The following is a 22,462-nucleotide window of genomic DNA, read 5'->3' on the forward strand; positions in this document are numbered from 1 at the left end:
TTTAGCGGTGACGCATCCGTGATCTTAATATACGGTTACAAATTGCCTTGTCAAACATGCGCCGTCAAACAGGATTGACGGCTAGTGTGAAGACGAGATTTCATAGTCAACGCTCAAATGTCTACAACTGGGCAGTTGAGTCATCTTTGTACACGTCTGCTTATTGCCTGGCCAGAAAAATCAATCCACAGGTTATTGACACGAAATTTAAATAGCTGTCTCTACAAAAAAACGCCGTGGTCAATTAAATGGATGAAATCGGCCTTTGTCGCAAATTAATGAGGGTTTTGATTGCCGTATAAATGACTGCCCATTCTCCCTGTGTGCTTTGATGGTCGTTCTCCACGTCTTGCCAGAGATACGCAAACAAAATGTAATTAAGCGGCTGGCCGGCACAAAGCTCATATCCGAACAATTTCCATGTACTGCTGTCTTCAGCTTTCCTGCAAAAAAAACGACATATTTGACGACTTTGTCGTTTAGCAGGGGGAAATCACATCATGGGAATGAAGGGAGCTAGTGACCTCGTCCTCGCAAAAGCCGTAAAAATCGATCGTTTGACAAACGTTGTCTGGAGATCACGTCTGGATTTATCGTATCTCAGAACGAAATCAGCTGCCGTCGAGGGAAACCCGTTCTGAGATTTTGTTTACTTATAAATCACCGAGGAATCGCATTCAGATGGCACAACTCAATGCCAAGTTGTTGTGTTTCTGCTGCCGAAAAAACTATTTACAACAAGCTCTTCCTCATCGCGAATGTCTATATTAGGAGCCTCAGCTCGGCTCTAGGGCGTAGCTCATAGTCCAGACTTTGTACACAAGTCATCACGTGACCTGTGAGTGACCTCCCACGGGAAACGAAACACTGTTTCTCTCCGAGTCGCTTCTCCCGACGCATTTATATCTTATATACCTATTCCAATCCTGTCGTCGGGGAATCAGAACGCCGACCTTATGAAGGCCTTGGCAGGGTTGGAGTCGACTCGCCCGATAAATGATTTACACGTTTTGTAAATACTGGGGTACCAGACTGGTGTTTCAGTTCACGTGCGGTGCAGAGAAGTATCAGACCTAACTCTCGTCGTAAGGTGGATGTCTGACTGAGCTCACACCCGCAAAGGTGTAGGTTCGTCCGCCCGGAAGTTGCCGATAGTCACGAGCACGTAGGACACGTCCATGCTCTCAGTGTAACTAGTTTAATTGAGCAATTACATGCAATTACTGAACTGTCTTCAAAAAGGGAATCCCGGTTGACCGGTTGAAAATGTCATATCCTGCATCAACAGTGCAAACACGAATTTTATATTTACTTGTTTTATTTTAATTTCCTTTCGTATTTAAACACCCTCGGATAGATATTTTCTCTCAGCATAAAACTAAACGGACAGACGGCGAAATGTTTCTGTCGAATTTATCCGAGAGGCTGTACAGGGAAAGTTTTCGAAAAGGTTTCGACTAGCTGTGATTTAATTGATTTTATGTCAAGGCGAGTTAACAGTCAGGTCAAGCTGCCCGTCTTTCGATTGACCATTTTTCACATTCTTTTGAAAACCGTCATTGTGAAGGAATATGATTTTTTGTTGGTCACCTCTTTGATAATGTTTTACTGGTAGTACTTTCACAGAGGCTAAGTCTTTTTCGTCGATTTTTTTCAGGTAAAATGCGTCTCGTGGACATATAAGCTTATTCGGATTCTCCAACTTTGCATTACTAATTCGGTCGACCGCGTTTGGTAACTCTTTTTGAAGCTCTTAGACTAACTAACGTTATCGCCAGCATTAATATTTTTGTGAAAAATCGAAAATCCCCCCCCCCTTGATTAACATAGTTAAGGCGGCCATTTTGAGTTTAAAGTGTAGCTAAATATTGGGTAATTTTTTGGAGGCCCTTACTGCCTTAATTAAGGATATAAACACTCAAAAACTTAAGTGGTAAAAAACATATATGATTGACATCAGTCCATTTCCTGTTCCCATAAAAAAATCACTGAAGTACATGATTACTGAAATTCAAGGGCTGTCGGTGAGAATATCATGGAGTTATAAGGGCTGGTTGCACATTTTTTAATGTCAACTACAGTTTCTTGTTCACATTCAAAACGTATGTTGAGGTACATAGTATTCAGCTTGTCGACTCAGCCTGTAGTACATGCGTAAACTGCATTACTATAATGTTGACAAGTGAATTCTGGTCCGGACTTGAGTTGGAGGGCTAACAATGACGGTATATTACATACTATAGACGCCGTGTTGACTAGCTCGGCAGAACATGTTTCAGCACCCTTTCTGAGCGTAGAACAAGAAGTTGTGATTCCCATACAAAACAAAAGTAGTGAGCAAAATCATCAAAATTTACAGCGTCTTGCCCCTTAAGACAAATAAAAACACCGACTGCGGCCGGAAGGGGATTGATTATGGAACAGTCAGTGCCATGAATCAGGGGAATGTGTTAACGGATGGCTTCAGTGTTGTGCCAGTCAAATGGATAACATAGTCATTCAACGTAAACATTTCAAGACTTTTCTAGAGCAATAAGGTGAATTTTGTGATTTCATAAAATGTATCCACTTTAAATTTTGCAGATGTACTCGAATAATCGTTTTGGTTTTTTTTTGAAGATTATACAAAAAAACAAGTGGCAGATTAATGGTGAACGACAAGAAATCCCTGCTGAGTTTTGGCGGGAAAAGTAAATAGAGAACACGGTTACAAGTGATTTATCGCATTTTGAAAGTACGCTATAACGCTGCCGTCGTAATGAATGCATCTGACGTTCACAGCTGTCATACTTTCGATTGTACGAGACGACCTGAGCTACTTGACCTTTGACCTATCTGTTCTTGTTTCCGCTTCAATAATCAAGCTCAGTTCGCTTGAAATAGAAAGAGATCTTTCACACTTGTAAATGCAATATTGCAATCGGGTTTTCCTTTGAACCTATACATTTGCTTGTTGATGATTAAACTGGAAATTAAGTTATATATTTATTCGAACTTTATCAAGCTGTTGGTTTCTACCAACTGCACCCTTAATAGCAGATTTTCTGTATTTGACTAATGCAATGATATTGAGTAAATTAAATCTACAAACATCAAATCTGATTCTGAGAGATCGAAGTTCAACAACGTTGCTATTAATTAATATTACTGGGCTTCGTCGTAACATGGCAACTGCTGACTCGCCGTTTCCGCTGCTATCGAGTGGTTCAGCAGTTAATTATCAGTTACATCAGTGAAGGAAAATCCGTTCGCTGTAAAATCTTCGCACTGGGATGATAGAACACGTATTGAAACTTTTCTTTAGGAGGAAAAATCAACCAAGGCGGCAATTACGTAGGTGGTACCATTTTTTCTAATCGAGGCATTGGCATTGACAATGACAAACCGATAAATGTCTCGCGAGGGCTGTAAGACCACGTGACATCTAAATCGACTATTAGAACGATATCGCTTGCAGCTTTATTATCGTTTAAATAAAACGCAGGCATTTTATGGCCCGTGTAACATTTAAGTGTTTCCGAACTTCTATTTCACACATCACGTTGTAAGTATTTTGAAATGTCAATTTTACAACCTCAAGCAAGTTGGCTTATATCATAATTGACGTTTAGCAGTGCGATGGTCGTTTACGGTGACAAAAACACATTTACCGTCGGGAAATGAAATACATCGTTACACCTACAGTTGAATTCGACCGTTACTATCAACAGTTTTATCACTCCCCTTCCCAACGACTTCCAATTCTCCAAGTCTGAGAGGTTGGGAGCTGACATCGTGAATATGGCGCTCAATGTATTTTGTCGAGAAATTCTATGACAAAAATTCAAAGGGGGATCACAATCTAATTATTACATGCATCAATTATCAGGTCCCTGTCTGTACACGACTCGCTAGTCAACGTGTCAACGTTTTTTTCGCAAGGAGATTATCCGGGGGAAATGAGCTGCCATGAAGACACACGGACGCCATCATAACAAAATATCCACCTGGATTTCACTGTGTTTCAGAAGTTACCTTTTCGAACATGTTTATAAGGAGAAGCCCTAAATGTACATCGCGTAAACAGCAATTATACTCTACCGGCGCGGTCACTTCAAAATACAAGGTATAGGAAAGATATCCGGATTTCAGTGTTCATGAAACGCGTCCAAACATGACACTGAGGAATCACACATAGACGCCGAGGAAACACGCATTTTTTCGACTTGCCTTTCTCTAATGAAAGTCTCATTGCTTCTTCGAAATCAGAATGGGCAGTGAATAAAGAGAGTATTTTAATGTGAATGACTTTACCCGAAACGAAAAACCATCATCTCGATAAAATAAGATCTCTTCCATGATATCCGAGACCGGTCGCCATTAATAAGTATTGTTGGTCTTCGACAAAATCGCGCGGCGACCTCATTCGGCAAACACAGTCAGCAAACAAGAAACTCACCCTATCGTGTTCGATGTCTAATAAATCAGTATTGCTAATAACCCGATGTGTGTACATGTGCGTAGTGTGCATGCGAAATCCCTGGTGTACCGCCATCAAAGCAATTATAATTACTTACATTGCTATCTCACTGTAACGGAGCGATGGCGAGTACACCAAGGAAATGAAGGAAACGCGCAGTCCATGTACACTTAATGAGAATCGACAGTGCCTTGGCGATTGAGATCCCGATGTGATATGGCCACGGACAGACAAACACTCACGCTTCGATGTCGAGTCTTACAACAGTCGGAGATACGAAAGGCAATGCGCGTTGCACAACATGTACTTCCCAGCGTCGATTTCTTCACCCACATTTACCTTTCTTCACAAATTATTAGTCTGCTCTCTCAGTAGTATGTCTGCTGTCGTGCACACGTCTTGATGTATAGAATTGCAAGATGTTTTCGATTTCTCACCGGTAAATTAAGGTAGAATGCGCCTCAAGGACAGATATTCGGAATCTTAAACTTTTACAATAAATTTTGGTCAACTGTTTTTTTGGTTTCATTATAAAGTTCATGGAATAAATGTTTTCACCGGTTTATTTTTCCCCATAGAGTGAACACAGGGATGGCGGCCATATTGACTTTCAAGTGTCGGTAAACATTCGGTAATTTATTTCTATGGTACCGATATTTGTACGGCAACCCCTGATTTTTATTTCTTGATTTCGAAATGGAATAGATTGGCTTTCTCGTTTTGAAAGTCTTTCAATTTCGAGGCGGGTACCATAAACATGTGCATACAGTATATATTTAATTTACAAATAATACGTATCATTCTGATACACATACTAATCATGTACAATGTATATATATATATATATATATATATATATATATATATATATATATATATATATATATATATATATATATATATATACGGCAAAAATTGTTAACAAGTAGCAAACAGGACCAAGGCGTTATATATATATATATATATATATATATATATATATATATATATATATATATATATATATATATATATATATATATATATATATATATAAATTCTTACACACACACGCATCGCTTCATAGTGACATATGCGTGACACGAGCTATGCTATGTTACTATGAATATCAATACCTCCAGGTACCTTGATAAGAAGATTAAGATTTAGTCATCTCATATGGAGCCATTACTGACGGCTCCTTGCGTCACGTGTGTCATTAGTCGAGAGTTCCAGGGTGAAGTAATTCTCGCGTAGATCGAGAATTCGAGAGTGGTGTTGTCGCGACGCCACCATATAAGCCACGAGAATTTGATTCGACTTTTTTAATAACGACTTGCTTGATACCTTAAACTGATCAACAGCCTATTATTAAAATGTATGTAGTAGGGACATTGGCAGGTTAAAACAATTATATTGCTAACACTGTGACGACTGCCACCTTAAATCTGAAGTGTGAAGTGGATTGTGTAAAAATTGTGAATTTTCAATTTGCCATAAAGGCTCCATGTTTCCATACATCAGTCATCAAATACAATTCTTGCCGAATTTTACAAAACTGTTTTTGACTATTTATTTAGGCTGGTTTTGTATTTTCCCATCATCGAGCATGGCAAGTGAGATATCGGTTTGCCTTTGAAAGATCTATTAGAGCTCTCTTTGAAGGCCCATGATGTAATCGACGATGGCGTTTCTGTCAGCAATGATGATTGTGGCTGTGGTAATGCGTGTATGACATGGCACTTGGGGAGTTGGCACCGTCTATTAGTATGCTCCGTGCAAACATATCGCTGACATCGTGCTCGAAAAACCGGCGGCAAAGGTGGCGTTATTCTGATCAAGATACCGTAGTTATAGATCTAATAAACATGGAAGACAGGCTGGCGTCCAATTGTGATAAAATGTTACTGATTTTCCCCGGGTTGAGATGCTCCTGTGGAGTTAGACTGAGTGTATCAGGATCTAGCATGAGCATTCGTTTTCTGATCTTCTTTAGAATTCGACACTGCTCCACAGAAGACTGACCACCGCGTATTTAAGTCGACAATTCAAGATCGTTGTTCGCTTTAAAAAGAAGGAATGCCAACACTTTGAACAGTTTGAGTAGAATATTTTACTATTTACTACATGTACTTCCATAACATAAGCTTTCTATGGAAATCTAACCCCACGGTCCATTAACGAATTCCTTCAATTCGAAATAATATTGAAGTATCTTTTATTTGACATGGCCGACACAAGTGCGTTACTTTTGTCTTGTCAGAAAAGGCGCATTACTATATCGACTCTTGGGTCCGTTTAAGGACCATCCCGGTTCTAATACCTCTAAGATTTTTGTAAACAACTGTGTCCAAAGACCCTGATGTTTGAGGTCCTTCAATGCCAGCGCACTGATCGAATATATAAGATATAAGTACGTCAAATGCCCCTGGAATTTTTACAGGATAATATGCTTACATACAGCTCGGCGTTTGGCATTGGTATGAACTGCCAACTTCAGTCAAAGGAACTGCAGCTAATTTTTCACGTCGAAGTCAGGATGAGCAGCAAACCTCTGAAACAAAAGTTAGCAGCATTCACTGTACTCACTGTTTTCCTGTTTTAGGGGACTTTAACGATGATGTAAAAAAAGGTCTTGTCGTTACGACAATCGCCTTGCGCATTATGCGACGAGCGACATTAAGATAGATGAGAACTAAGAATATTCAACATTGTTAAAATCATAGTCCCTCAGCGCAGACTCAGAATAATCCTTATTCATTGCTGGTAACAATAGTATTTACAGAGGGAGAGTAACACGTTTATTTCCTGTCCCATTTGCCACACATCAGACATGAACTTGATGATCAGCGAAAAATACAAACATGTCCTTGAATCTTCTTTTCATATCGCGGGATGGACATTGTCTCCCCGGCCTATTCAGCCGAAGTCAATGACAATCTGTCAAGAATCAGTGTAAGGGATATTTTCTTATATATATATATATATATATATATATATATATATATATATATATATATATATATATATATATATATCGAACTATACAGATGTCCTCGTGGGAGATCACAGCGCTCTTTGCTAAAGCAGAGCGTTTTAAATAATGATAAAAAATAATTACTTCATGTTTCTTGCATCCTGCACCGTGCACTTCTGTGTGAAGATTGCAGGATGCATGAAGCTTAAGTGACAGATATGATTACTTGGTACTTGAAATAATTTGTGATATATATATTATCCATTACTCGAGCTTCAAGCACTCGCGATCGTCGGATGAATGTATGGATATATTTGAACAGCACACCACGTAAATATAAATGTTCATTACTCGAGCTAAAAGCACTTCAGATACGTTATAAATAAAACGTTCCATTCAACTTATACCTATGTCACATCGTCCATTTTATGCCACAAGATGTACATTTCATTTTTTAACAAAAACTACTCGTAACTAATACCATAGTGGTCCTGTGGCTGCCTTCTAAAATTGCGCACAGTGGACGATCTCCGCATCCCCTTTTAATGTATATTTGACTGTGAGTCCACCGTTGACAAATTTGTCTTGTCATGTCGCACGCGGTGAGTACAAAAAGCGACACCAATGCATCAATCGGATTGGCGTCGGAAAGAGCGGTGAAATTAATTTTATTCAAAGCCTCAGACTTTGTTCTCATTGACATTTTCAGTCGGTGGTCGTGTGTGATCATGATTCTCATGGTGTAGGGAGAATTGGCGTTGATTTAATTCATCCAAGCGATAAGTCGAAGAGTCGAGCCACAATCAGATGGTAAAGCGATTTGCACCATTATCGCGACTCTAACCAACCCTCCTTTAAAATAGCAACTACAATTACTAAAGGGAAATTCTGCCTCAAGACCGATATAAAGCATAAAGATCTCCGTATATGCTCTACCACAGGTCGCAAGAGCACACGCTATAAACAGAACCTAATGTGCCATAACTGTTTTCCTGTTTTAGCAAAGACAGCGATCACGAAACAAATGGAAAAGAGTAGACATCAAGAGCTTGGAATATAGGTACAAATTGTATCAGTGATAGGACGCTTCTGTTTAAAAAAACGAGTTGTATGCTTCAGTGTAATCATGTTATGGTAGATTTTGGGAACAAGCATAACATGTGTTAGCGAAGCTATTTCAGGGTAACGAAAAACAGCCTTGCAGTTTTAGTGAGTTTTATGCTTCATGCGATGTTAGCTTTTAGCATTTGTCGGTCTGTCTGTCGGTCTGTCTGTCTGTCTGCAGTATGTATGTATGTATGTATGTATGTATGTATGTATGTATGTATGTATGTATGTATGTATGTATGTATGTATGTATGTATGTATGTATGTATGTATGTATGTATGTATGTATGTATGTATGTATGTATATATATATATATATATATATATATATATGTAGCTTAGCTATCACGAGTGCATATGGTTGAAAGCAATTACAGTTTCCGAGTCGGTTGCCAAGCAACAGCAGATTAGATCACTCAATAAGAAATATAAGATTGTCCCTTAATTGGTAAATTGGATATTTTTTCACAAATTGATGAAAAATGATATTCATTGCCACGGGGTATAATATTTAACGACAATCTATCTTTCTGTCAGTATGAATCTGATGTTTCATTGTATTGAGGCGAGATTTACTCGGATTATAAGTCTGATAGAAACGACTGTATAAGACGAAGAAGTTATTTTCATGATAGTCTTGTACGAATTTTTTCTAAATCGTCCCTCAAACTGGTGCATTGTCCGTCGAGAAATGATTCACCTTGGAGGGAAGAGTTTTACTTTATAGGCTTGATAGAGCGTTGTAGATGAATTTCAAAATATATTACACTATACAAATGACGTATAAAACTTTCTGTTTTATTGCGAAAAAAAGCGGGAAACCAAAAGCAAGAAAGAAAAGGAAAGAACGAACTTACCTTACATTTCTAGCATAACGTAATCCTTTTTTATATAGTTAACCAATGACAAAACTACTTACTAAATTTTGCACGTTTCATCTAAAAAAATACATCGTTTTACACCCTCCTTTGACGTAATGCAAAGATGCACAGTACGTTGTTCTACAATAAAGAGGATATGCAACCTTCACTTTGTTGTTAAAGCCCCAACTCACTGTAACTTTTTCTGTATTTTCTAATTGTCGTAAGAGACGATTTCTTGTTCTGCTTTTTAAGAATGCCCTGTTCAACATGTCTACACTGCCTTTATCTGCGTACCATGCGATGTTATTGTTGACAGCCGGATTCAAGTACGGACTATAAATCCATTTGTCAATAAGAGCATTGCTTATAGTAGACAAAGCATCGTGTTAGCGATGTAACACTTCAATTCAGAATACTCTGGGTAGAATAATAAGAAAAATAAATTCGGTTTATGACAAAAAGCGTTACTTCTATAATCCTGGGCATTTAAACTGATATGTCTTCGATGGTTCTGCATTTTACCAAGTTGTCAAATTCTGAAATGACGCCTTAATGTTTCACATATGTCACGATTGTGCTCTTATCATTCAGAAGGGAATCACTGAATATCTGTCGTTCTAGATTATGTTTTAACAAAACTGTTGCCAGTTGACCTTCCCTGCACTAAGGAAGACAACCGTAATAAATTTTACGCGTATTTGACCTAATTTTCATTCCCTGGTATAATCGCCTTACACATTTTGATTGAACAAGGTAAGGCGGGACGAGATTAATCAAATCAGATGCTTTTGCAAAAGCCGACGAAACGACTACTGCAGTTAAATACATGCATGCAATACATCATTTGTCGAAGAAAAATTGTACCTGTCTTTACGTTCTTGTTTCGTGTATCATGGAAATTCCCTTGCCAGCTATATCTCACTCGAAAATTGAAAGTTTTGACAGTTAAGAGAATACCGGCACAGAGAGAGGATTAAATTTAAGCAGTGTGCTGCACTTGAATGATAATGTGGACATATGATTCATGATTTAAGTCCCCCTTCAAACCCTGCACTTGTAAGGGTAATAGAGGCCAGTTGACATTTTGAGTCATAAAAGATACCCAGGCTGCCTTTGGACAAGGTTAAATTATGATGTACTTGGACGTTGCCGAAAATACACCGGAGGGAATTACATCTTTTGAAGGTCCATTAAGGCCTCAATCAAGAATAATGTATTCAGTGGTAATATGTTTCCCCCAGTTCTTTGGAGTGCATCGAAAGTAAACAACTTCAAGCCAGTAGCCGCTAGCGAGATCTCGTGAGAGATGGATATTTAATGTATCGCCCGATTCCTGGACAAGTGAGAAACAAACAAAGCACTAACAACTGTTGTTTGTCTGTACAGTTTTACGGAAATAAATGACTTTTGTGTTATCACCGACATAGCAAGCCAAACGAGACCACCCAAAGTATCGTGTATCAGAGAAAACGGTCCAGTTGACCTTGCTATTTAATACAGGTTTTTCCTATCCATTAGGATACAGCACTGAGTTTTTGGTGAAATCTCGCGTTGGAAAGGTCGGAGCAACGCACAATTCATTTTGCTGTATTTAGTCATTTGAATTGTGTTTAAAGGGTTAAGATTTTACATGCCACATCAAGGTTTCTATGAGCTTGAAAATAAAGATTATATATTATATATATATATATATATATATATATATATATATATATATATATATATATATATATATATATATATATATATATATATATATATCACATGAACTGGCCCGAATTCCTACCTGTGTGACGTAGAACAGGACGGATAAGAAATCCGAATTACCCCTGTTGTACGTCATCAACCGGAACTTTTTTCTTGCATGGTACCGTTCATACATGCGAATCGCGACGTGACATAGACCGATTTGTCGTGATCGATGCCGTGCTCTCATGACATTTTTCATAAAGGTGGCCCGATAAATCCATACATGGAAACATAGAAGGCATATCCAGCGAAATTTCGAGTCGCTAAAACTATAGCTGTTCCCGAGAATCGAATGGGGATACCGCCGATCGTTTTATTTTAATGGCTTAGCTTCGCGCTCAGTAACGTTGCGTCGCAGCGCCAGTCGAGTCGCGTCGTGGACATCGTACCTGGCGATACCGGTTGACGATAAACCTGAAATCTACACCTTAACGGAAGTTCAACTGATTAAATGAGTAAAGTATAATCATCGGGAAAGCGACATAGGAGGCACAAGCATAAAGTCATTCGACTAACAACAATAAATTTCCTTCATCACAAAAAAAAATTCCGTAAATTCTCGCTCGGAATCAAACCTTCAGGCCTAAAGGCTGTAGCGAAGACATCAGCTGTTGAGCTGTAGCCTATATGCAGCGCAGCGCTGTGGATTCCGATGTACTTCGAAAGTTGACTCTGACAACACTCAAAACAGAGTTTCCGTCAAGTAAAATTAGGATGTATCTACGGATGAGATATATGTCACTGCAAACATTGAAGTCCTTACGACGAAAACATTGATGACCGAGATCGGGATTACGAGTTTACACCGGCAGAGACCGGTGACGGCAGCGTTGTTGGCATAAACATGCAATGAGGTAGACTCTGTGTGTCATCGAACGGAATCTTTCGCGCTCGCCGAGGTCGTAAACTTGTGTGATATTTTGAAAAGCCATGGAATCTCTGAGAATGAGAATTACTGTTTCGATCGTGTCGTTGCATTTACTTCATAAATCTACGTGTAAATATTCTAAATAACTCTGAATACTATGGCTATCCGTCGCTAGCACGATGAAAGTTATGTTCACCGATGGCCGACTTGCCTTGGCATCGGTACAGCGCGAGACAATGATTGACACGTTCATGTGACCGAATCCGTACGTTTGATTGGTGGAGATACCATTGGATGTAGCAAATTTCAGCTTGATGGGATTTATGAATGAAAGTATCTCCTTGGTGACGGACCGCTTTACTCTTTAAATGAAAGTAATCCGCGTAAGTAAAACACAAATCGCGACGAAAGTCATGCAATTTGTTACGATAATTTTCCATCCACGTTAAAAGAAAAATAAGAAGACTGTTCATGTGATAAATATATAATCCCATGGTATTTTTCTCTGTTTGACGTCATCGTATACGAGTGTTTTTCGCGGAGCCGTACAACTTCGAGCCGAAGGCGAGAAGTTGTGCGGCTCCGCGAAAAACACTCGTATACGATGACGTCAAACAGAGAAAAATACCATGGGATTATATATAAATATATATATATATATATATATATATATATATATATATATATATATATATATATATATATATATATATATATATATATAATATGAAATTTCCATCGAATCAAGATAGCTTGAATCCTTGAGACTGTACATATTACAAATACAGTATACATCGAGATTTACTGATGTCTTCTCACCGAAGTAATATGCTCGATAAAAACGAGACAGGCGGCGGTATGCCTACAAATATACCTAGGGACCTGAAAGATTCCAAATCGGAAGACTGTACTTTTGCGAAGCCGTCGAAGTTTGACCTTCGAAAGTTTCATGTTTGATAATGGTTAGGGGAAAAAATCAAGTCTTCTATTTGTTGTTGTACACTTAATGGACAGAACACGCGCTTTAGCGTCGATTTCTTAGAAACGGTGACTTTATGCACTCATAACATATTCGTACGCTCTGTTCGTGAATACCTAAGCCAGCGGCGTCAGGGATATCGTACAAGTTCAAAGAATGTTCCGTTGCATGAATTCAGATGATTTCTTAGTCGCCACGCACAACAAATGTTTACATTTTAATCTCAATCCATTTGCTATAGCGTATAGTACATACTTCAGTTCAACTATTTGAATCCGGACAAGATGCACCTAAGCATTACTACTCAAATCAGAGCGATGGGCGAGCCTGTTCTACATGTGTAACAAGGAAATGTTCGAACAAATAGACATTGTATTATATTAAAGCTTTATGCACACATATAAAGCGCCGCTCGCCATGTAACATCAGGTCTGAACAAAGACCCGGATGGAAGTTGGCTCCAAATATTGATCCTACTAACATTTATGGTTAATCTTGAAGAAAAAACGCTGGGTACACTGCCACCGACAAAAGTGTTAAAGAAACTCCGTCAGAGTGAAAAACAAAAGATGACACCATTTGTATCATTCCCTCCTACAAGCAGTTACCTGCAAGTGGTACAATAGTACAATTTCGTGAGATCCATGGGGGTGTTGGTTGTGTAAATGCGTGTATTTTTATAAAATCGGAGAAAGCGATGTACAAAAACATCGCCTTTGGACATTGTGAGAGCGTGCTTATTTCGCGTACTTAATGTTTACCATTGTAGTATGAGTCACCATGGAAGATCGAAAGAAATGCGAAGCTTATTGCTGTGAGAGTTATGGTGAATGGTGGTCCGTTTTTTAATTTATCACGAGTAAGTTTTATTGCACCGTGAAATTGTCCATACGGAAATTGACTCGTTCGTGTCCATTTCCCTGATCGGATTTTCAGAAAAAAACAGGCGGTGGAAGCTTTACGTTCAATCGTTCCAAAACTCAGAAAATGATTGAATTTCTCTGTACCATTGCTTTGAATCTGAAAGGCAATTAGTCATTTCTACTTTTAACTTCGTTGCCATGATAACATGGGTCACTTTTCTCTAAACCCTTCTAGTAACTTTATCTCTCCCGAGCTAGTCTGATTGAATCTCACTTATTGCAATGTTGATGATTAAACTCAGGCAAACAAGTTGAGAGGAGCTTCTGTAATGTATCTAAACGTCTTTGTGTATGATTATATTCACATAACCAATATCACTACAAATATATAAACAATAACACACAAACACAAACACACACACATATAACCGTATCTCTCTCTCTCTCTCTCTCTCTCTCTCTCTCTCTCTCTCTCTCTCTCTCTCTCTCTCTCTCTCTCTCTCTCTCTATATCCTATAAAGTTCGGAAATCTTAACGGTGTAAAATAGTGCTCAACACCTGTAAGGCAGAGCGATTAACGGTAAAAAATGATAACAAGTACATATATATATAAATATATAAATATATAAATAAATAAATATATATATATATATATATATATATATATATATATATATATACCCCAGAGTGTATATATATATATATATATATATATATATATATATATATATATATATATATATATATATATATATATATATATATATATATATATATATATATATATATATATATATATATATATATATATAATATATATACACACAAAATGATTACAATGTGCCCTCCCGGTTATCACCATAATGGCTTTATGGCAACCTCTGAACTTGGGCACAGAGAGTACGGTTATATGTGTGTGTGTTATATGTGTGTGTGTGTTTGTGTTTGTGTGTTATTGTTTATATATTTGCAGTGAATATATATATATATATATATATATATATATATATATATATATATATATAATTTATATTTAATATGTATATATATATATATATATATATATATATATATATATATATATATATATATATATATATATATATCCTATAAAGTTCGGAAATCTTAAAGGTGTAAAATAGTGCTCAACACCTGTAAGGCAGAGCGATTTACGGTAAAGATTGATAACAAGTACATATATATATATATATATATATATATATATATATATATATATATATATATATATATATATATATATATATATATATATATATATATCTGTATATATATATATATATATATATATATATATATATATATATATATATATATATATATATATCCTATAAAGTTCGGAAATCTTAACGGTGTAAAATAGTGCTCAACACCTGTAAGGCAGAGCGATTTACGGTAAAAATTGATAACAAGTACATCGTCTGATGATCGCTACAGAGAACACACACACACACACACACACACACACACACACACACTGACGTCATCTAAGAATGCTAAAATGACTTAGGAATGTTGTGAATTAGATTTCAAAGTTTAACTGAAACGGAAATAAAGTTAGTCTATTTGAAATGGTTTAAAGAGAGACACGGGTCATGATGTGGGCGCACAAGAGCCATCAGTAAGCGTTCTCAAAGACAACTGACGAGGAAACCTTCGAACATAACACCCCAGAGTGTATAGTAATGTGTTTTTTTTTCTAATTTGGTACTACCATGGCCTGAGGTGAGGTTACCTGCAACAACCGTTGATTTTTGACCTATCGGGAATATACTCTTCCCATAAAGAGGGGAGACTACAGCAGAGACAATAATACGTAGTGATAATTGGGATTTGAAAACCCAGCCTTGACACGCATATAATGAGCCCAGCTAGCGTGTTTTCGTGATAAAGTGTTTTATCTCTCTTAAGAAAACATGTAATCACCGCATTAAATAGATAGTTTTCGTAGGATAGATATCGACACCCGGGCGCGCACTTAGCGCTGTAATTATCGCGAAGCTGCTGATGTTTACACGGAAGACCAAAAGCAGCATCTTGTGGGACTTGCCCCGTATAAAGTTTTCAAAGCACCATAATCTTAGGAATCAGCTAAACATCCCCCACCGTCTCATGGTGACGTCACTCCCCAACTCTAAAAATCTCCCCGAGGGTTTTCTGAGCGTCGAACAGTTTCAATTTCACTCTTTGCACTAAGGCGAGAGTAGCAAGTCTTATTTGATCGGGATACTTCGATAAGAGATTAATCTCTGAGATGAGTTTGTTTCTTCTTTTGGACAGTAATATCTTTATACCTATAAACATGGGAATATCTATCGACCACGTTTTCATCCTTAATGGGAAACGCAAAGTGAAAAGCAGACATTCTTGTAGGGCATTTGCTACTGCAGTAATGGCATGTCACGACCACGCACAGTGTCGGCCACAATATCTATCGTTATTACGATCTAAGCATTCATGGCCACAGTCAGCCCTGCCTAAATGCCAATCTCGGGGATTTTAATTGTGACAGCAGGTAGGCCATCGTGGCGTCTAATTGCTCGATATCAACCAGGAATAATAAACATCCATCACATAAAGCCATTAAAAAAGTCAAAGCATGCCCTGTTTTCATGTACAACGTACCCGAGGCCGTATACATTCGCAAAACCTTGCTTTAGAGTTGACGATGCCTTGACCACAGGTCATACATCCGTAGGGGACTGCTTAAATGTCACTAGCATCCTGTGAATCCATGAGTGTGTAATGCATGTCATAGTCGAGGTTTGCTCATTAAGTCTATTCGCTCGTCTTTACTACTTTTATCCCTAGAAAGAAGTTTTGGACCTTTGCTGCACCTGCTTTTTATCATCTCAACATTTGGCCTCTATCAGTGCACACAAGAACTGATACACGCACTCCCTGTCTTGCGGGTCTATGTCAAAGGCTTACTTTATGAACCTAATCAGCTGATAGTGTCCAAGGATTAATCAATCAACTGGTACTTATTAGGCAACTCAATAGCTTTTATGGCTGACGAGGTACTGACATAAGCCCCTTATACAGAACAAATACAGAAATAATTTGAGAATTTGTAAGAATGGACAAACCCTTCAAAAAGGCAAATAAGGAAGTTGTCTATAGGTAAGTTCTAGCATTTGAGCTGCAGTTCCTGTGAAAGTTCCTGGACAACTAGACGTACAAATGCTTATCATTGTCCATTTAGCATCTGAAAAAAACCCCTAAAAATCCGTTCAAATATGAAGCAAACTATGGTAAATTTAAGTCAGATGAAACGTAATTATTAAATTTAATCAATTTCTTGCCAAGTAGAAACACTAACAATCCTAGACAGTGGCCAAATGGTACAGAATACTTATCTCACAAGGACGAGATTGTTTATGTTTTGTCATTCCTCTGTATTAAGCTTATCAGCACTTTGTTAAGTGCAACAAAAGTCAGTGTGGTACAGTTAAGTCGTTAAATACTCAAATCAAGCTGTCTTACAACAGACTACAGGAACAGGGAGTCGCAGCATTCCATTAAAGTCAGGTCTGCGAAATGTACCTGTCGGGTAAATCTCCTGTAATATCCTGGCTTTGCAATGTGAAATGACGCCAGATGCAAAAATAACATTTCTACTAGATCACTCTGCAGTTGACGAAAGCCAAGTAACGAAGCGTGACATGCATCTTTCTAGAAAAAAACCTTATTTTACTTGATCAGCAGAACAGAATGTCCTGGCTGTTGTATTAATCATCGCTCTTTGATAAGGTCTCCCACCCTTTTGATTTGCTTACTTTAACTGGTGCATACGTACAATGTAAAGGTGTCTTACCATGAAATACTAAAACAATATTCCCTTACATAGCTTTCGCTTATCTTTTAATCGCTCATTTAGATAATGAGTGTTTTAAAATATGTAGGTCCAGAATATTTGATGTCAATACTAACAAAAATAGTCATGCAGATAAAGAACGGTACACGTTGGTGTAGTAGAAATGGAGAGTGAACTACGAAATTTACTTTATTATCAAATCTATTTAAAACAAAATAATTGGAAGTTAGATTTTCTTAATTAACATTCAATTTGACGGCTCGATTTAAAAGTTGTATAAACACCGTAGAGCCCAGTGTATACTTAACTAAGCAAGGCACAGAACCTCCTATCAAGTTCCATTCTCCAATTGACACCAGCTGACGAAAACAGACAGAGGCAAGAAATCCAAAGTTGCAAGTTCTACGAACATCAGAAATTCCATTCACTAGCAACCAACAGATTCAAATCCAAGTCCAATACAAGTCCAATCCAAGTCTAACTTATTGACTGTTGTGTGAAGTGTTTCCATCTAAAAGATCTTTTTGGAATATTCTAACATTACAGTTACATAACCGTTGACATATAACACTTCTCAAGAAACATTATAATTATACAACAGTTCTGGAAAGTTCTCTATCATCATGAACCAGTTACGTTGCTGAAAGTATACTAGTTGCATTGATAAATTTCATGGAAGTTTCTACTTGAACAGTCATCGAGGAATGACCTCGACATCACAACATAAGGCACATTTTGTTCTGTTTGTCAGCTACATATCTACAAGATCCTCTTTGCATTTGTCAAATTTAGAAAGCAGCTTGCATCGATACAGGGGTATGTGTTAACAACTTTTTGATGCAATATGCAAACTTCAAGATATTATTACAATAATTTACCTTCAGTTACTTTCTCCTTTTTTGGGAGTTTGCACAATTACCATCAATTTCCCGTTTCTCTTTGTTCTTTCGACATGTTTTATTTCGATTCGTCCTTGTCAGCTGGATGTTCCCTGTTCTGCATATCTTTCGATCTTTCGATATCAATATAGAAGTGCTGCAGAGTATCGGCCCTTGCAACGTTACATATCAATTTAAACATAACACTAGGGGATATGTTTGCATTGATGTGTCATGAAAGATGTGTCAAGACAAGCAAATGACATAATTAAGAAGAATACACCCTGAACTTTATAGATTTCCCTTTATGTTCACATTGCATTCTTTTGTCTATCTATCCTTATTAGTTTTGCTTCAGTCTATCCTATCTGTCTCGTTTTGTTTTTAGAACATCTCTCCTTCTCTCATCATGGTTACTGTCGTGGGTTGAGTAACTCTCTCTCTCTCTCTCTCTCTCTCTCTCTCTCTCTCTCTCTCTCTCTCTCTCTCTCTCTCTCTCTCTCTCTCTCTCTCTCTCTCTGACCTTGTCACATTCTATATGTTCCATTCTGTCATTAGCATCCGTCTTTATTTCTATCGCTCTAGGAGTCATTTCTGTCTTGTTCTCCTTTCCTTTTCGGTGTACCTATGCCGACATTGCTACCATGAGATATGTCATAGTTTGTAACTGGTAAATTTTCTCTTGTCGTAAGACAAATCAAACTTTTAGTCGAAAGAAGAAATGAATATAGCAGCTAAATGCGGAACAATACTTCTGGCGTTTTACAGCATGTTTTCGAGTACACAGAAAATACAAGACGGGAAACATCTTTTCATTATTTCAAAGTGAGATGTCCTATCACAACTACTTTTAAATTATGTTTGTAATGGACCAACAACCTTTCTCTTCAGTAAAAATATCCTGAAAAGATTTAATAGCTTTATATAACCACGATTAGCATATCAGAACAAGGGTAAAACACTGAAATCAAAATAGCCTTCATGGCTGGCATAATGGGACCGACTTAGATGTGACATACAAAAGGTCCTCCTGCAGTTGATGTATCCTTTCCAATTAAGGTTATACTTTCTAGGACCGAATGCGTCTTTGCCGTAAGCGAGTCTTGATTTAGTCATCACCGGCAAGCATGTGTCAATACTAGTGAGAATCGTGACGTCGTAGACAATATCCGTTGTGTTCACACTGCATTCAACTCTGGCAGCATGTTCCCATCATGTAAAATAAACGTGCATGAATGTGCATACATACATACATACATACATACATACATACATACATACATACATACATACATACATACATACATACATACATACATACATACATACATACATACATACATACATACATACATGCACGCATGCATGTAGGTATGTACTTATGTATATGCATGCTTGCATCCAGGTTTTTATGCCTTGATGGATGGATTGACAGATAGATGGATAAATAGGTGGATGGATGGATAGGTGGGAGGGAGATGGGTGGGTGGATTGATATCTAAAAGGAAAGGAAAATTGTTTGATATTTGGATGGGTAGCTGGATGGATATATGGTTTCACTTGTAAATGTTAATTTATGTGCACAGGTACGCAAACCGGAAGAACACATTGTATATTATAAGGGTACACAATAACAAATAGCGTATCTGGATACGTTTGGTGTCAGTGTGTAAAGTGCACACCTACACGTACTTCATGTATTTGACTGTATACTCATGTAATAATTACTTGAAAATCCGCGCCCATCAAGTATGCATATGCAAATCCACGCTCTGTTGTTTTAATCTACTATATTCAAAATAACGGTTATGGCATAAAATTATGTTCCCGTAGACTACACACAGATGATTATTCCTTTTAAAAAGTAAACCAATGCGGTAATTATTCAATCTATGGGAGAAATGCAGAAGTGTTCTACTTATTAAAATTTAGTAATGTATCAAGCTCTCAGATTATTCCAAAAACTTCCATAGTGTTTTACCCCTTGTAACGTAGTTCTTCAAGAGTTTAAGTCACCTGTCAGGGAAAATTGTTGTGTAAACCAAGTAGCAATGGTCTTCTCACGATTTTCGTTTGCACACAGAGCAGGCATTTGGTCTATCGGTTCTTCTTCCGTTAATCTTTGAAATTTCCAAAAGCGTGTCTCCATTTTATTCCTGGGTTCGACCTTTTCCGGTATTTAATGCACACTTCCGCTTTCTGTTAATGTCAGGTTTTCGCCGAACTTTTGTTTCATTTGAAATACTGATGTAACCTTTATTATTACTGTGCTGTATGGTTTTCAAGGCGAACACCAACATTGCACTGATTAACAATCTGGTTCAAAATACAAAAAGTATGATTATTATTGTTTGGGTCATAACCTTCTTGGCATTACTCTCTTTCCGCGGACTCAAATGTTGCCGGTAAGTCATCAAGGTCGCTTATATTGCTACATTTCAGGCAGATTATGATATTTTGTAAAGTTCAAATTAAGGTCACATCATGAGCACCCGATGAAGGGACCCGAAGGGGTTAACGGGACATTCTGAGAACTAATCATATTAGCATTCCTTCCTATGTAGATTTTTTGTTGTACGGCAGAAAATACCTCAAGGGTAGATTTTCGGACTCAAATCTCACAGTTCCTTTCTGATCTATAGCATGTCTTAAGCCATTTCGAAACGTCAGGAAAACGTTCAGTCCTAATATGCCTTGTTTCTGCGGAAAGCGAATATTTTATTTTTTCGTACAAAGTTGGTTAATTGGCTCGGTTATTGAACCGTTCCTTTTTAAGGGTGGGGATTTAGCCGAGCGGTTGTAACTGCGATGTCTTCGCTAGGTGACTGGTTGCCGTGCGTTGTGATTTCGAATCCAGAAATCTACTGTATTTAAATAGAATGCACAGCGGAGACATTTACTTTGACTCTAAAATATTTACAATACTTTTTGGCTTGAAGCATGTATTTTGGCTCATTTTGAATGTCATCCAGAAAATAAAGTTGTATTGTGAAAATCAAAACTTTGACTTTCCCAATACAGCTACTGCAGGGACGTGCATATATTGGTCAAAATCTCGTGGTATACCGTCGCTGGGGGTGCTTTATTGTTTAATAACATATTTATCTTATACCTGTGCCCTGATATTTACTAATAGTACGAAACACCTTAAATTTTGAGGCGTTACATTATTACCCCATGCGCACAAATATCGTATTTGTGTGAACAGGCTTCATTCATAAACTATACGAAGAAGTCAATATCACGCGCGACATCGCTGCAAGTCCCCCATATCTCAATGAAGCCCAAGAAGGTGCAATATGCTAGTACAATTGAAAGCCATCAAAAATTGTCCTCTGCTTTAAATCCCTCCTGATTTCGATATCACTAGATCGTCGTACGGCATGAAAAGGGGTCGCAATTTTGTTTGTTTACGCTGAGAGTTGCCATGGCAACAGACGGAAAGCGCGCGACATTGCTATCACGTCATGCGCTCGCTACCTGTTCGTAGATAGACCGCTACTGTGCAAAGAGCAGAATATTAGCTAAAACTTGTCAAAAATATACTAGAACTTTAACAGAAAAACCATGGGAAAACATTACAAGATTCAAGAAGTCATTTCCGTATTTAGCAACCTGAAATATCCGTGTTCCTCAAAACCCTTCATTTTTAACGCCGGCGACATCGCTTCGCAACAGACGGAAAGCGGCAGCCATTTTCTGTGTTTACGTTGTTTACCATCAAATCGCAAATGCGGTTCGGAAACACTCCAAAACCGATGAAATATCACGGCTGATATTTTACGGTAAACGTCACTAGGATGAAGCGATATGGGCATGAGTATATGACAAAATGACTTATCTCAACGCGCTTAACATCACAAAGTAAACAGTAACAAATAATCAAAATGTATGTTAATATAGCG

At 37.7% G+C, this 22,462-nt stretch overlaps 1 protein-coding gene across 3 annotated transcripts in view; it reads left to right on the forward strand.

The window, feature by feature from the left end:
• LOC139114430 (GTPase-activating Rap/Ran-GAP domain-like protein 3) overlaps positions 1-22,462 on the forward strand; it is a 288,529-nt gene that overhangs the window by 88,272 nt on the left and 177,795 nt on the right. The window lies entirely within an intron of this gene.

This window comes from Ptychodera flava, chromosome 16 (genome assembly GCF_041260155.1).
Source record: "Ptychodera flava strain L36383 chromosome 16, AS_Pfla_20210202, whole genome shotgun sequence".
Taxonomy (NCBI): Eukaryota; Metazoa; Hemichordata; class Enteropneusta; family Ptychoderidae; genus Ptychodera; species Ptychodera flava.